Source organism: Chenopodium album, chromosome 7 (assembly GCF_948465745.1).
Source record: "Chenopodium album chromosome 7, dcCheAlbu1.1, whole genome shotgun sequence".
NCBI classification, from domain to species: domain Eukaryota; kingdom Viridiplantae; phylum Streptophyta; class Magnoliopsida; order Caryophyllales; family Amaranthaceae; genus Chenopodium; species Chenopodium album.
This window is the reverse complement of record NC_137840.1, coordinates 59,512,631-59,529,259: the sequence shown is the minus strand read 5'-3', so window position 1 is coordinate 59,529,259 and position 16,629 is coordinate 59,512,631.

Here is a 16,629-nt window from a genome sequence, read left to right as displayed (position 1 = left end):
AGTCTGATGTAAAGAGTCGTCTTGGAGATAAGAAAGCTCCCCTTAAAGATCGTCTAGGTCCGAGAACACAAGGAATTAAGTTTAAGACTCCTAAGATGCCAAGAAAGAAGACCTATGTGAAAGGAAAGGGTAAAGAAAAGATGGTGTATAGGGAGAAACAACCGAAAAAGTTCAAGAAAGGTGAAAGGGGTGAAAGTTCGACTAGGGTTGTGACGGTTCGGGCTACAAAAGACACACTAATGGTGAAGGCCGACCTAATTGAGCAAGAGAAGGATGTTCCTAAAGAGAAAAGAGATTAGATCAATAGTGCTTTGCTTATTTATAATTTTTATTTAAAATAAGGCATATGATGCCAATACTTGTAGCCGCATTTACTTTAATAATAGCACATTTATTTCAGCCTTAAAAATAAAAATTACAATGACTTTTATTCATTATTTATTTATCCGAGTCAAGGAGTCGGACGCAATGGAAGAACGAAAATAAAAACTCGAACAATGAATTCACAACGAATGCACCAATATTCCAAAAATAAAACGGGAAAACTGAAATTCCACCGTGTCACGGTGGAACAGTCCCGTGACACGGTACAAATTCCCGCGTCACGGCAATTTTTTTTTTTTTTGGCTGACAGAGATGACGTGGCACGGGACATTTCTCCCGTCAGACGGGATAAATTCCTGTGTCACGGGAGGTTCCCTTTCCTTTTTTTTTGTTCAGAGGGTGCCGTGGCACGGGAACTTCTCCCGTCAGACGGGATGAATTCCCATGTCGCGGCATTTCCCCCCCCCCCCTTTTTTTTTATTTTTTTTATTTTTTTTATGCCGTGACGCAATGTTGAACCGACGCACATATTTGATCAACAGAGGGAGGATTTTTTTTTATTTTAAAGTGGCCGGGCCCCCTTGAGGGTTTGCCTACATATCCTAAAAAGGAATCAGGCCAGACGTAGCTCTATTGGGTCATGAACCCATGCGACTAGGCATAGAATTTCTTCAGTTGATCCAAGTTGGTCAAATTATGGAAGCCGTTACCGTCCATGTCTACCAATTGTGCCGCTCCGCCAGACAGGATGGCTTTAACAATGTACGGGCCTGACCAGTTCGGTCTGAATTTTCCTCTTGGATCTAACACATTTTTACGAAGTGCCTTAAGCACTAGGTCACCCTCTTTGATATTCCTGGTCTTGACTTTTTTATTAAAATGTCGTGCCATACGCTGTTGGTAGGTTTGGACATGATGCAAAGCTGCCAAGCGTTTTTCATCAAGCAAGACCAGTTCGTCGTATCTTGCTCTAATCCAGTCGACTTCATCTAGTTGGCTTTCCAATGCGATTTGAAGAGAAGGTATTTCGAGCTCAATGGGTTGTACAACTTCAACTCCATAGACCAAAGAGAAAGGGGTAGCCCCTGTCGATGTACGAACAGAGGTTCGATAACCCTAAAGGGCGAAATGTAGCTTACTTGGCCAATCTTTATAATTTTCCGTCATCTTTTCGATGATGGTCTTCACATTTTTGTTGGCCGATTCGACTGCTCTGTTTGTTTGTGGTCTGTAAGGTGATGATCGGTGATGTTTGATATGATATTTTTGCAATAATTCCGCGCATTCGGCTTGGAAATGTGTTCCATTGTCACTGATCATCTCATGTGGTACCCCATAGCGGCATATGATATTTTTCTCAATGAATTGAGCTACGTGTTTTGCCGTCAGCTTGGCATATGAGGCAGCCTCGACCCATTTGGTGAAGTAGTCGATTGCTACGAGAATGAGTTAATGCCCCCCTTGTCCTGGTGGTGTTATTTTTCCAATGATGTCAATGCCCCAAGTGGAGAAAGGCCATGGAGAAGTATACGTGTAGAGAAGCGAAGGTGGAACATGTTGTAAGTTTGCGTAGATTTGACACTTCATACACTTCTTAACGTACTCGTGACAATCTCTCTCCATAGTAGTCCAATAGTAACCTTGGCGTTGAATCTTTTGGACTAACATCTTTGCATTCATGTGAGTTCCACATATACCAGCATGAAGGTTTTCCATGGTTTGAAGCTCCATCGAAATAGAGCGTCCAACTATCGTCTTCGGTCATGAGTAAATCTTCGTCAGGGAAATCGTACTCATCTTCTTCTTTTTCAGCTTCTTCTAGCGGAAAGTCTGCTAAGAAGTCAGAAACTGCAGAACCTTTGATGGCTTTTTGTGGCACGAATCTCAAGTCAAATTGAGCTAGATTGACTATCCACCTTGATAATCTGCCATTGAGTGTTGCTTTCTCGAACAGGTACTTGAGAGGATCCATCTTAGACACGACATGCACTGTATGAGTGAGCATGTAATGTCTTAGTTTCTGTGCGGCCCACACAAGTGCGAGACACAACTTCTCGAGTGGCGTGTATCGCGTCTCATATCCTTGGAGTTTCTTGCTCAAGTAATAGATTGCATTCTCCTTGCTTTTGATCTCTTGTGCTAGCATTGCCCCCATCGTTTCTCTTGTGACCGTAAGGTAGAGTCGAAGAGGAAAGTCAGGTATTGCTGGCGCTAACACGGGTGGGTTTGCCAAATACTCTTTGATTTTGTCGAAAGCCTTTTGGCAATCATCATCCCATGTGACTAGGACATTCTTCTTAAGCTTCTTGAATATAGGTTCACATATTGCTGTGAGCTTTGATATGAACCTACTTATATACTGCAACCTTCCAATGAAGCCTCGAATCTCCTTCTCATTTTTGGGTGGTGGCATGGCCATGATCGCTTTTACTTTTGAAGGATCTATTTCAATCCCTCGGGAACTGATCACATATCCAAGTAATTTGCCTGACGTGACTCCGAATGCACATTTTGCTGGATTTAATCTCATGTTGTACTTACGGAGTCTTTCAAAAAACTTGCGAAGTGCGACGATATGGCCTGGGCGATCCTTAGACTTGACAATCATATCATCGACATAGACCTCTACCTCTTTGTGCATCATGTCATGTAACAATGCTGTAACTGCTCTTTGGTAGGTGGCACCCGCGTTTTTCAACCCGAATGGCATTACCGTATAGCAATATGTGCCCCATTGTGTGATGAATGTGGTTTTCTCCATGTCTTCTTCGGCCATCAATACCTGATTATATCCGGCGTAACCATCCATGAATGACAGGAGTGCATGGTTTGCTGTATTATCGACCAGAATGTCAATGTGAGGTAGAGGGAACCCATCTTTTGGGCTTGCTTTATTGAGATCCGTGTAATCAACACACATTCTGACCCTTCCATCCTTCTTTGGAACTGGAACTACATTTGCTATCCATTCCGGATACTTGGATACTCTGATGAAACCTGCGGCCAGTTGCTTCCTGATTTCTTCCTTGATTTTGAGAGCCACATCTGGTTTCATTCGGCGCAGCTTTTGTTTGACAGGCTTCATACCTGGAATGAGTGGTATCGTATGCTGAGCTATATCCCTGTCTATTCCTGGCATATCTTGGTATGACCAAGCAAATACATCAACAAATTCACTAAGCAAGTTAATTAGCTCTTTGCGTTCATCTTGACTTAGTGTTAATCCAATTTTTACTTCTTTAACAGTCGTATCATTGGAAATGTTAACTGTTTCTGTATCTTCAATAACCGCTGTTTTATTTTCGTGTTCTTCCATTGCTTTTATTATTTCTTTGTCATTTTTATCATTAGCAAAGCAATATTGATCAGGGCTAGGGGAATGGCACGCATCGTAAGCAAAGGTATTCATTTCATTGAATTCATTGGCTAATACATCAAGAGAGGCAAGGTCGGCTGCGACCTCACCAGAATTATTAGGACTAGAAAGAGAGGACTCAACAAGAGACTCAGGGTTGAACTCTATAGCAGAAAGAGGGTCGGCCTCAGACTCTAAGGACTCGTCTACAGACTTAGACTCAGACTCGGACTCGGACCCAGACGATTCAGACTCATCAAACATAGGACCCTCGCCAGCGGTTATTTCCAACTTCTCTCCACTCGGCGTAGTGATCCTCAATGTCTTGCGCCATCCCCTTGAAATGTTGTCAGCTTGGACGATTAACTCGGAGGGGTCAAAATCCTTGTTCGCTATGACAGCTTGAACGAGCTCGGAGTTATTGTTGCAGACCGGCTTGGATTCATTTTTCTCCATTCCAAAAAGAAGGTTGATTCCCAGATCATCAGAGTTCAGGCTAGCTGACTTCTCGGCTGTGGAGAGCTCTTCATCGATGAAGTCACAATCGAGGAACACCTCGAATCCCGGTTCACGGATCCCATTATGGACAAATGGTTCAGGGAATTCATAGCATGGGAAGTCTTCCCCTTCTTTGATGTACTGGCCGTTGAGGGTGAACGGAGATGGATCCATGGCCATTTCCGTCTTCGTGATTCGAGCGTTGTTGCGAGCCTTCATTTTCAATGCAGTTTGTTTCAGATCTTCCTTTGTTGGCTCGAATCCTAAGCCGAAAGTATCCTTCTTGAGCGCACCAGGATGGTCCCAAGATTTAGCCATTTTCTTCTTGAGCCCAAGGGTCATTCCAGGGAAGTGACCTTGCTTCTTCAGAATGGCGTTGATACTGGTATTTGAGTAAGGATCGAAGTCGAGATGGCACTTTTCCTCTTCTTCGATCACAAGAACATCATCTAGTGAAAACCCCCAAAGATCTTCATCTTCTTCGTCATGTTCAACATGGACGATAGGAGTATCAATAACTTGAATGCGCATAGGAGAAGCATCAATAGTAATCGGAACCCCTCCAACTATGGCTTTCACTTTCTGGTGGAGCGATGACGGAATCACCTTTAGCTCATGAAGCCAAGGGCGTCCTAATAACAGATTGAAAGAGGCCTTAATGTTCACCACCTGAAACTTGGTGCGACGTTCAATGGCCCCAGTAGTTATATTCAATATGATAGTACCCACGGCTTGACGGCGAGTATTATCGTAAGCTCGAATCCCTTGAGTGGAGGGAGTCAATTCTTCATTCTTTATACCCAACTTCTTTGCAGTACGGAGTGGGCACACATTGATTGCAGAGCCATTATCAACCAGGCTCATAGGAACATTCATCTGCCTACACACTACAGTGAGGTGTAAGGCCTTATTATGTTGGTCCCCTTCCGGAGGTAGATCCTTATCAGAAAAGGAAATCAGATTGCTAGTATTCGGCAGCTCAGTAGTGAGAAAGTTGACCAATCCTTGAGGATTCATGTCATCATCGACTCCTATCTTCACCAGAGCATTCATTACAGCCTTTCGATGCTCGTGGGAAGTGGCCAAAAGCTTCCATACATTCATCTCCACCTTGGTCTTTTGCAGTTGTTTGACCACATCGCTATTCGCAGGGTCGATGGGATCAACTATCGGATGTGATTGTGGTGGAGGTGGAGGTGGGTTAGGCTGTTGCAACCGTCCACTTCTGGTGAGAACCTTGACCTTAAGGTCCCCCCAAACATCTTCACTGGTGCCGAGAGATGAACAAGCTATATCTTTGAGATAGACGTCTTCATCATCACTATCCCAAATCCCATTCACTTCTTCAGTGCTTGAGATAAATACAACTTCCGGCAGAGGTTCATTCACAGGTTGAATGAGTATTGACGAATCAAAGGAGACTTCATCTCCCATGATAGCCAAAGCATCAGAAAGAGGACCTGTTTGAATGTTAGGCTTCTTGCCCCCTGGAGGGACAGGAAGTTGGTTAGCATCAATCAGGTCATGGATTGCATCTTTCAGCCTCCAACACTTCTCAGTGTTATGACCCTTGCCTTGATGATACTTGCAATAAGCATTGGGGTCATAGCTAGCGGTCCTATTCTCAGGTCGAGGTTCTGGAAATGGTCCGATTGGCATAATCAGTCCCTGACCATGAAGACGGTCATAAGCAGCATCATAAGTCATTCCCAAAGATGTATAAACCCTCCTTTGCCTTTGGAATCTTTGAGGGGGAGCATTAAGGGCCAGCACATCATTGATGTTGATATTGTTGGTAGCATTATTGGGCTTAGAAGACGAAGAAGAAGGAGTGTCGTTCTTCTTGTTTTTCCAAGTACTATTGTTATTGTTGCTACCAACAGACTTCATTAGTTCATCTTCGATATTGATTCCAATATCGTATACAGCTTCAAAGGTACTTAAAGGCAGAAACTTCAAGTGTTGTTTGTACTTATGAGTCAGATTAGCAATGAACAAGCGAACCATTTCCTTCTCCTTAGGAGGATCCACCAAGAGCGCAACTGTTTCTTTCCACCTGCTTAAGTAAGTGGTGAAGCCTTCATTCTCTTTCTGTTTGAGAATGGAGAGTTCACGTTCAGAAGTCTTCGCTTGGATGTTACACTTGTACCGGTTCATAAAGCTTTCAGTAACATCCTCCCAGGTCGCGACATGCTTGGATTCCAGAGAATAGAATCACTGTTAACAGGTATGCTCTAAGGAAAGAGAAAACACCGTAGGGAAGAGTGTCACATCTACTCCCTTAAGAGCCATAGTTGCAGAAAAAGCCTTCAAATGGAAGAGCGGATTATCAGTAGGCTTGAATCTGGGAATATCAGCAGTGGAAAACTTCTCAGGAAGCTTCTCTCTTATGGACGAGGAGGTGACAGGCTGTTCCACATAAGTGAACTCTTCAGAAATCTTGCTCATCTGTTCCTTGATCTTGTCCATCGCAGCAGTAGTGACACTGTTTTGCTTGTCTTGCTCTACAGTGCTGACTCTAGTGGTGAGTGTCTGCATCATGTCAGACAATCTTTCGATTGTCCTGTTGAGGTTCTCAATGTCTTCCTTAGTGGCCATTGGTTGGAAGTAGACTGGAGATGGATCTTGTGGAGATGATTGAGGTGGTTTCCTTGTACGCCTCTTTGGTATAAGAGGTTGTTGAGGTATGGACTCGAACCGTAACAATCTACCCTTGCTTCTTGCCCAAGCGCTGTGACACCGAAACAAACACACTTTTAATGACCAAACTTGACCTTAACCTATCCAGATTAAAAAAAGAATTTTTTTATTTTTTTTTATTTTATTTTTATTATTGAAGCTCTACTTATTAAAAAAAGAAAACATGGGAGGATACCATCCGACTTACTCCGAAAAAAAAAATGACACAAAAAATGAAACTTCCCTAAAATACGGTCAAAAGTGGTGCATGACTAAAAAAGTGTGTGGACATAATATGTGAGTGATCAGGTGAGGTTATAGACGCGTGTTTTGACCGTATAGCTAGACACGACTCAATACTGGACACAAAAAACGAGAAAAAAGACTGACTAGACACTTTCCTGGGCACCGTGTCACGGTGCAAACTGTCGTGACACGGTGCAGTCTACCGTCAGACGGTAGACTTTCCCGTGTCACGGCACTGTTCACCGTGACACGGCAGAACATGCCGTGACACGGTGCGCAGTTCCTGGTCAGTTTTGTGATTTTTTCAGATTTTAATCGATTTTAAGTCCGTACTAATTACTATGTGAGAATAAAAACCCTCGGTCATGGGTTAATAAAAAGAGCAAACACATGAGGGTTAGCACCAAACAACCACATAGCATTTAGGCACGATGATGTAAAAAAAGTTCGCAACCTAGAGTCAAGATCTATGTTCAACTATTGGTCAAGCTTTGGGTGTCAAAAGGGTACCATGGTTAAGAGTTTGGACGCGTTAGCAAGGCAGCCTCCCTTGAGGGTGTATGCCAACGGGCGGCTCCGCGAGTTCGTGATGAAATCGAACTCGACTCCATGGTTTGGGTGGATTTAATGACTCGGATGAACCCTTATTGCCATGAGCGTTTTTGGGTCGATAGAGCTTAAATCCCCCGGGGCTAAGACGCATGTAGAACACATACGTTTTTTCAGAAAAATCGAAGGAAGTCGACTGTGAGAAAAGAAAATAAGCCACCGGACTGATTTTAGGACTGCCGTGATACGGCAGTCAGAAAATCTGACTGGTGCCCTGTTTGCTTTTGCGCGCAACCAAGTTATCCAATTTTTCCTACGGGACAGACCTGAATGCGACGTTAAAACGTCTATGCAGATGCAAAAATGCCAAATTAATCACAGGAATATTTTTTCAAGAATCTTTCAAGTCTCATCCCCTCATCTTAATTAAATACCGATCACTCAAATCGATAAATAATTAAGAATCCTCCCCAGTGGAGTTGCCAAATTGTAGGCGTCGTTTGAAGTGCGCCTACGTTAAAAAGCATGTGTGAATATGCTTGGCACTCATAGGAAGTGGGAATTGACATTACGATTAGGGACAAATAAAGTAGGGAGCCGCCAACAAGTTTTTAAGGAACTTGTAAACCGTTCACGGATCATAAAAGGCAACCACGATAAGGGACAACGAAGGCAACAACGATTGACCCGTGAAGGTTACACCCCATTCATAATCCATGAGATTACTAACTCCATATGGTTCGGAACCACGAAAGGAGGATCGGGGATGATGGTACGAAGTTAGTCATGGAGTCACATTCGCCCGTATTGGCCTCTACTCGATTCTTATATTGAAACGCATTCTTGTGATCTCAAAGGCATACAAACAATAATTCAATTCGCTCCAAACTATTATTTAACTAAATTGGTTCAAAATTAATGCACACATAATTCTAAAAAATTTGGTGATCACTTCAATTAATAACAAGATTAAAAAGGATCCTAAACCGGTCGTCCAAATTATCTTATTAGTCGTGATTTTCAATTACATATTCCCTTTAAACATGAAATATGGTGATCATAAAAACAATAGAACAAACATTAATACCAATTTAATCACAATCCCAACAACATAAAAATTGTTAGAAAAATAATAATAATAATAAGAGCATGATCCTTACTTTGAATCTGTTTGTTTGCAACTACAAAATAATAAACGAGTTAGTAACTTCAAAGAAATAACAAAACAATAATTAAATTAAATTAAATAAACTAAGGTCGATTTTGGGGCCAAACCCTCAAACGATTCTACCTTTCACGCCTTGGCCTAAGGACAGAACCTCGAGTAAAATATGGACTCCTTTGAGTGCTTGAAGAAGGAAATTTGAAGTGAAAAGGGTAGGCTAGTGTTTAGGTTAATAGCATAGAAGAGAGAATAATAAGAATAATAAAATTCTCGTTGCCCCGTAAATCAGAAATGAGGGGGTATTTATAGGGAAAATGTGTTGAGGGAGCACACGGAACCCTAAAAAAGTATCCCGTGACACGGTCAGACTGTACCGTGACACGGTCAGACGGTACACTTTCCCGTGACACGGTCAGACTGTACCGTCAGACGGTACACTTTCCCGTGACACGGTACAGTTTTGGAGTGACGCGGGAAATTTACAGAAAACGGAATGAAAAACGCGTTAAGGGTTTACGCGGAAAGGACACGGAACGTCCCGTGTCACGGCAGACCTCCCGTGTCACGGGAAGTCCCACCGTCAGACGGGAAGGGTTCCCGTGACACGGTCAGACTGTACCGTGACACGGTCACTTCCAGTCCATTTTTCCGTCTAAATTCATTTTTAACTCTAATTTCTTTCGGCTTTTTAAGTGCCGATTGATAATTTCGGGCTTTTTTCTGACTTTTATTATTCGGGCTAAAATAAGAAAATAATAAAATAAAAATAAATAAAATGTTTGGGCTAAAAATAAATAATAAAATAAAAAGGTTTGGGCTTAAAATTAATTAATAAGCTTGGGCTAAAATTAAAACTATGCTTTTACCAAACACCAAGACTAATCCATGGACCTTTCAAAAGTATGAATTTAATAAAATACGATTTTTTAAGCACTCTCGGGATTAATTACTAAACCCGACCAATAGTGGCGGTGAAAGGTTATTTATCATCGGGTTTGGTTTTGGGGAGACATTTTTAGGTGTCTACAGAAGCCCCCACTTTGACTGAGTTTGTAGAAACGTTAGTTTCGAAAACGATAGTCAAAGTAGCCGACAGGGACGGAGAATGATTTAAGACGTTCTGCGATCCTAAATCATTCTGTATACGCCGATACCTGCAGAAAAATGTTAATTCCACAGATAAAAGAGTAACGGGATAGACTACGTATCTGGCACCAGTGTGTTGGTGACAAACGAATTTGGCAGCTTCCTAAGCTTGAAGGAATCTACTGAGTGACATTTGTTGAAACGCTTTCCATGCTTGAGGAAAACCGACTGAAGAGTTTGGCAGTTTTCTAAGCCTGAAGAATGCTACCGGATGACGCTTTCCATGCCTGAGGAAAGCCGACGAACGAATTTGGTGTCATTCTATGCTTGAAGAATTCCACCGATAATGCCTTCCATGCTTGAGGAAAGCCGACAAAGAAATTTTGTGGTTTTCTATACTTGAAGAAAAATTCACTAATGATGCTTTCCATGCCTGAGGAAAGCCGACTTGGCGGTTTTCTATACTTGAAGAAAAATCCATCGATAACACTTTCCAAGCCTGAGGAAAGCCGACTTGGCGGTTTTCTATACTTGAAGAAAAATCCACCGATAACGCTTTCCAAGCCTGAGGAAAGCCGATGATTGTTGAAATTAGTAAGTATATGGTGGTTCGATTATCCCCGAACGTGGGCCGCAAATGATTCACAATTTTAAGCCGATTATCCGACCATATTAAATGCTTAAAATGCCGAAAAATAGGCTTTGACGCTTGCCAGGGGTAAAATGGTAATTTTAGTCCCCCTTAAATATCAGTTGGGATTTTCCGCGTAACTCTAGCAAAAAATAATCGCCCAATAAGCTCGGAAAATCAGTCAAACAAGTCAAAAAGCCGAAAATATTCCCTGACCAAGCGCAATTTTGCCGTGCCACGTCAGCCATTTGTCGTGACACGGGAAAGACTTCCCGTGAGACGGGACTAGAATCCTGTGTCACGGGACTCCCTTTTTTTTTTTCTTTTTTTCTTTTCGCTGTTTGAATCAGTCAAAGCAACGGTCACTTTTTTCTTTTTTTTGTCCTTTTTTGTCTTTAAATTCGCATACTTGCTTTCACACTTCATCATTTCACATCTCCTCTTCATTTCTCCATTTTTGCTTCTTTCTTACCAAAAATCGCCGCGCCACGCTTGAGGTTAACCGCCGGCCGTCGAAGCTCACCGTGACACGGTAACGGCGACCGTGACACGGTTATTCTGCAGATCTGACTTTTTTCCTTTTTTTTTTTATTTTTATTTTTGCTGCGGTTTGCTGCTGTTCTTCGCTACTGCTGTTTGCCGTTGCTGTTTCTTTCCCGGAGCTGCCGCCTAAGTCGTCGGAGCTCCGTCAGCTTTGAAGCTCACCGTGACACGGGACTGCTTCTCCGTGTCACGGTTATTGTTGACCGTGTCGCGACAGTCGTGCTGGTGGCCGGAAATTTTTTCGAGTTTTTGGAGTTCGATCTCACCAATTTGCTGTAATTTCTCGATATTCTCCTCATTTTCGACCCTCTACAAACATTCATGTAAGTTTCCTTTGATTTTTGCTTTGAATTGGCTTCACATAAACAATTTCATGACAAACCCTAAAAAATCAATTTGGGGGTTTTTGATTTTGAAGCTTTATGTTGAAATTCTTGCCATGATTTTACTTGTATATGTATACATGTGTGTTTGTGAGGAATTTGAGACAAAAATTGCATGATTTGATGGAGAATTGAGCAAATCACCATTTTTGGGTGCTACTTTGTGAAATAATGTTCATGTTTTGCTCTTGAAATGGTGAAAAAATGGTGGTGAATCTTGTGAAATGATGTGTTGATTCATATTTTGCATATGTACTATATTGTCATGGAGAACATAGTATCATGCGGCTAGGAGAACTGTAGTATTAGTTTGTCATGGAGAAACTAAATACCATAATTTTGCTAATTTTTAGCCTAGAGGTAAAAATTTAGCATATAACTCAAAAATTAAATAACTTAGGAAATGATGCTAATTATATTTATTTTTATTTTTATAAATACGCAACTTAAAATGTTTAGGAAATGATGCTAAACATTTAGATTTTTATAATAGCATGCCTAGACGACGAGATTGCGACCTTTCTACCCGCGGCCGGCGTCGGGCTTTTCGGGAGGACACTCCCACTGTCCTTGAGGGCATGGACGACGACGTCTTAGAGTCCGAGCCTCGGACTTCTACAAGTAGGGGTAGGTGGGTTCCACCTCCGTGGACCCCAGACCAGTTGGTTTTCTGCCGTGAAAACCACGTCTCTCACTGCGCGCTCTCCGACATAGTTGATGGCACACTTCGCCAGCATGGTTCCGGAGCCGGTGATTTGATCCCTCGACTTTACCAGGTCATTCCGAGGGATCTGCTACGAGCGCTCTATGGGAGTCGGCTGGCTTGGTCGATTTCTACGCGGCGGTTGTAGGGTTTCGCAGCCCCCGGGGTTGCGGCGCGACGGTCGTTCGCGCATTGTTGGAGTATTTCTGGGATACTACCAACACGTTTCACTTTGCTTGGGGGGAGATGACGGTGACCCCCCTAGGCGCGCCAGCTCGCCACAGCTAGCAGCAGCATGGCTAGGCCATTGCTTGCTGCCTAGCAGCGCTGGCCAAGGCCAGCAGCAGCCCGCACAAGCATGCTAGGCTTGCTGGCCAGCAGTGCCTGGCAGCCCGCATGCGAGTGCTGGGCCTGCTGGGCGTGGCTGCCACGAACAGCAGCACATGGCAGCCCACCTTGGCTGCCTTGGTGCCCAAGGGTGGGTGCCATGTGGCTTGTGGTCCTTGAGTGTGTGTGGAGTGAGGTGGCCGGTTATGGGAGAGGGAGTGGGGAGCAAGTTTGGTCCCCCCCTTCTCCAAGTGGTCCTCACCTAACCACTCACATGAGCTTGCCACTTGTTGATTTATTACTAGCTTGATTATTAATTTTATTTTAGCTTTAAAATAAAATGGAAAAATCATACTATCTGTTGGGAATAATTTCAAGCCTTTAAAATCCCACTAGCTTGAACCCCACTGTGATCATACACTAAAGTACGGTGGCGTCCAAAAGGGAAGAAGATAGAGCAAAAGAGTCGCCAACAAGTTTTTAAGGAACTTGTAAACCGTTCATAGGATGAAGGTTACACCCCTTAACGATCCAAGAGATCGTAAACTCCATAAGGTCATGAACCAAATAAGGGTCCGGGGATGAAGGTACAAATCCAACCTAAAAGAGATTGAGCCTGCCCTAATAATAGGCCTCTACTTTATTCTGCTCGTATTCATGTGCACTTTCTGACTAACATGCAATCAATAGGATTAACCCTAAACCTGTTTAATCTATGTTGGTTGAATATAATGCACACACAAACTATTATTGGCGATCACTTGAATTATAATCACAATTAACCTAACAAGATTATTAATTATCTTAATAAGCGCGATTACAAGTACAAAATTCCCTTTAACATGCAATAAAAAGGTGTGATCAAGTAATAAAAAATAAGCATCAAGCAACATGATAATAATCATGAATAATAATTATAATAATAAAATTATAATCATAATCAAAACAATAATAATCATAAATAAAATAATCATTATTAAAATAATAATAATAATATTCATAATCATCATAAATTATAACAATTATAATCATAATCATGTTCATGTTAATATTAAAGCATAATAAAAATAGCAAGATCCTAGTCATGATACTAACAAGATTAATAACAAACCCTAGCATGTCACTAAGCAATAAAAATCAAATCTTTAACCCTAACATGATACTAACAATCATAAATATTAGAAAGAGCATAGGAAACATCACAACAATCATATTTAATACTAAAAATACCCTAGACATGATACTAGGAATCAAGATAACAATCTAAGCATGATATCTACATCATAATATCAATAAAAACCATTAAAGCACTTACTTTGATGCCTCATACCTCTTTCTAATAACAAAATACACACGTTAGTAACTTCAAGGAAAATAATAATCAAAACAATTAAATTAAATAATTGAAATAGAGATTTGGGACCAAACCCTCATAAATTAAAACCTTTCACGTCTAGGGCGAAGGCAACTTCGAATATGGCTAGGTTTTTCTAGATCTTGTGAATGCGGAATTTTGTATGAAAAAGCAAGAAAGAATTGAATGCTAAAGAATACTTGAGAATGAGAGAATTGGTGAATTGGTGAATGTAGAATTCGTCAATGAAGATGATGAATGCGTGAATGAAAACGGAGTTTTTGATACGATATTTATAGAGAAAATCAGCCAAAAAATATAATTTAACAAAACAGAGTCTGAAGATCACAAAACAGGATTGGCGCCAACCCTGGCTAGCTGGCGCCAGGCACCAGTGGCTAGCGCCAGGCGCCAATGGCTAGCGCCTGGCGCCAAGCCTGGTTCTAGGCGCCAAGGCCTGGGGTTGGACGCCAAACTGGATTTCAACGCGTTTTCAAAAATCTGATAAATTTCCTGTACTGGAAGATAAAATAATATAATTTCTTCGAAAATGCTATTTGATGTTGATTAAAACTCTGAAAAGTCAACAAAGTCAACTTATCAATGCTAATTGAATTAGGAATGAAAAGAACCTTCTAGAAGATTCTAGAAGACTAAAACCATTCCTAATTGCATTAGGAATGATAAATCATATTAGGCCCTCCCCTAGATCATTGGGCCGTACATAAAGCTCAAACCGGGCCCAGTTTAGTAAATTGGCCATAACTTCCTCAATATTCATCGGAATGGGGCTTATAATATATCGTTGGAAAGGTCTTTGCAAGCCCCATCCAACTACACCACTATTGGACCCATATAATGGACCAACCAAACTAGATTGGCTGTTTTCTTAAAATAAAGTTTTCCAAAACAGGGAGAAGAGAAAAGAAATAAAACTTTCCGCAACACTAGACCTTTCCACACTTTCGTTTCATTCGATTATGATTCGACGTGAAAGGTACTCATCACCGGGTTTGGTTTTGGGGAGACACAAATGGGTGTCTACAGAAGCCCCCACTTTGACTGAGTTTGGAGAAACGCGAGTTTCGAAAACGAAAGTCAAAGTAGCGATAGGGACGGAGAATGATTCAGAACGTTCTGCGATCCTAAATCAATCTTGTAACGCCGATACCTGCAAAAACTAGCATTAGTTAAACAGATAGAAGAGTTAAGAAACGCGTATCTTGCACCGTCGAGCACACGTCTCTGAAAGTAACCGATTATTGCCGCTTTACTGTTGTTTTGATGACCTCCTGCAAGCTAGAGAATGCCATCCCGCTTGAAAACCGCTACGCCCGTAACTGTTTCCAAATTAGAAGATTGCTTCGCCTGAAACTATCCTCCTCCGCAATGATAATATTCCACATCCTAGGGAACATCATCGAAGATTATTTCTCTCGAAACAATCTCCATCCGCATTGATAATATTCCACGTCCAAGGGAACACTATCGAAAATTATTTCTCTTGAAATAATTCTCATCCGCATTGATAATATCCCACGTCTAAGGGAATACTATCGAAAATTATTTCTCTTGAAATAATTCTCAGTTGCATTGATACGACAATTTTCCCAAAGGAAATTACCGAAGATCCACGCCTGTCGATCTTTAAAAGTTCGCCTGAACTTTGCCTCCGCTATGCCTGTACGTCGGCGTTCTTTTGCTTTGAACCTGTATGTCGGTGCCTTTTGCTCTTGAACCTATATGTCGGTGCTTTTTGCTAATGAGCCAATGCTTAGGCGCTTTAAGCTAAGTGAGACGATCTTTTATCAGGTCGATCACTTTACGTAATCAAGCCGATTACCTAATCATGTCAAATTGCTTAGAGGGGCTAACTGGCGTACCAAGGAACCCAAAAATATATTGCAGAAGGTCAGCACAACCCCAACAAGTGGCTGGCTACTTTGGCGTTGCTGAAAATCCATCAGCGCCAGCCTAATAGCATTAGCGCCAGGCGCTGATGTTGGCGCCAGGTGTCAAGCCCAGATGGTGACGCCAATGCCTAGGGACTGGTGCCAGCACGGGATTCTCTTTAAATTCTCGTTTTCGGTTCATTTCTTGGCTCTGTTCGTCACGAAAGCTGCTCGAAGAAAACGAAAGCTTCAATTGCTCATTGCTCACTCGTTTCTCAACCGAATTCGCTCAAATTTGTTGCAAATCAAAGCTCTTTTCATCTATTTTCCCGATCTATGTAAGTTTTCCTCAAACTCACACCAGTTTTGATGAATTCTTGGCATGTTTATTCACGAATTTTATGGAAATTCGAATTCTATGATGCTCAATTTGCTTTGTTTATCAAGTTTCATGCCATGAAATTGCTTCTTTATGCTTATATATTGCCTTGGGAGTAATTTGAGACTTGTTTGACTCAATTTGGTGAAGAAATGAGCAATCTGCCATTGTTGGACCTCTTAAGGTCGTGAAGAACAATATGTTTTGTTCTTGACGTTTTTGCTAGCAATTCTTGTTCAATTTGTCACAATAATCACTATAGTGTTGCAAGAAATTGTTTAATTGCTTGAAAAAATACTGTCATGCTCAATTTGAATTTGTGCTCTGTTTTAGTACTACGTACTCTGTTTTTGCGAAAATAGTATCATGCGGCTAGGCGAACCTTAGATACTATATAGAACCTTAATTTATGATGATTCTGCACAATGTAGCATGGCTAGACAACGAGGCTCAAGTTCACGGTCCCGAAACACTAGACGGGAGCATGAGCCCGTGGAGGACGACGCCACGCCGTC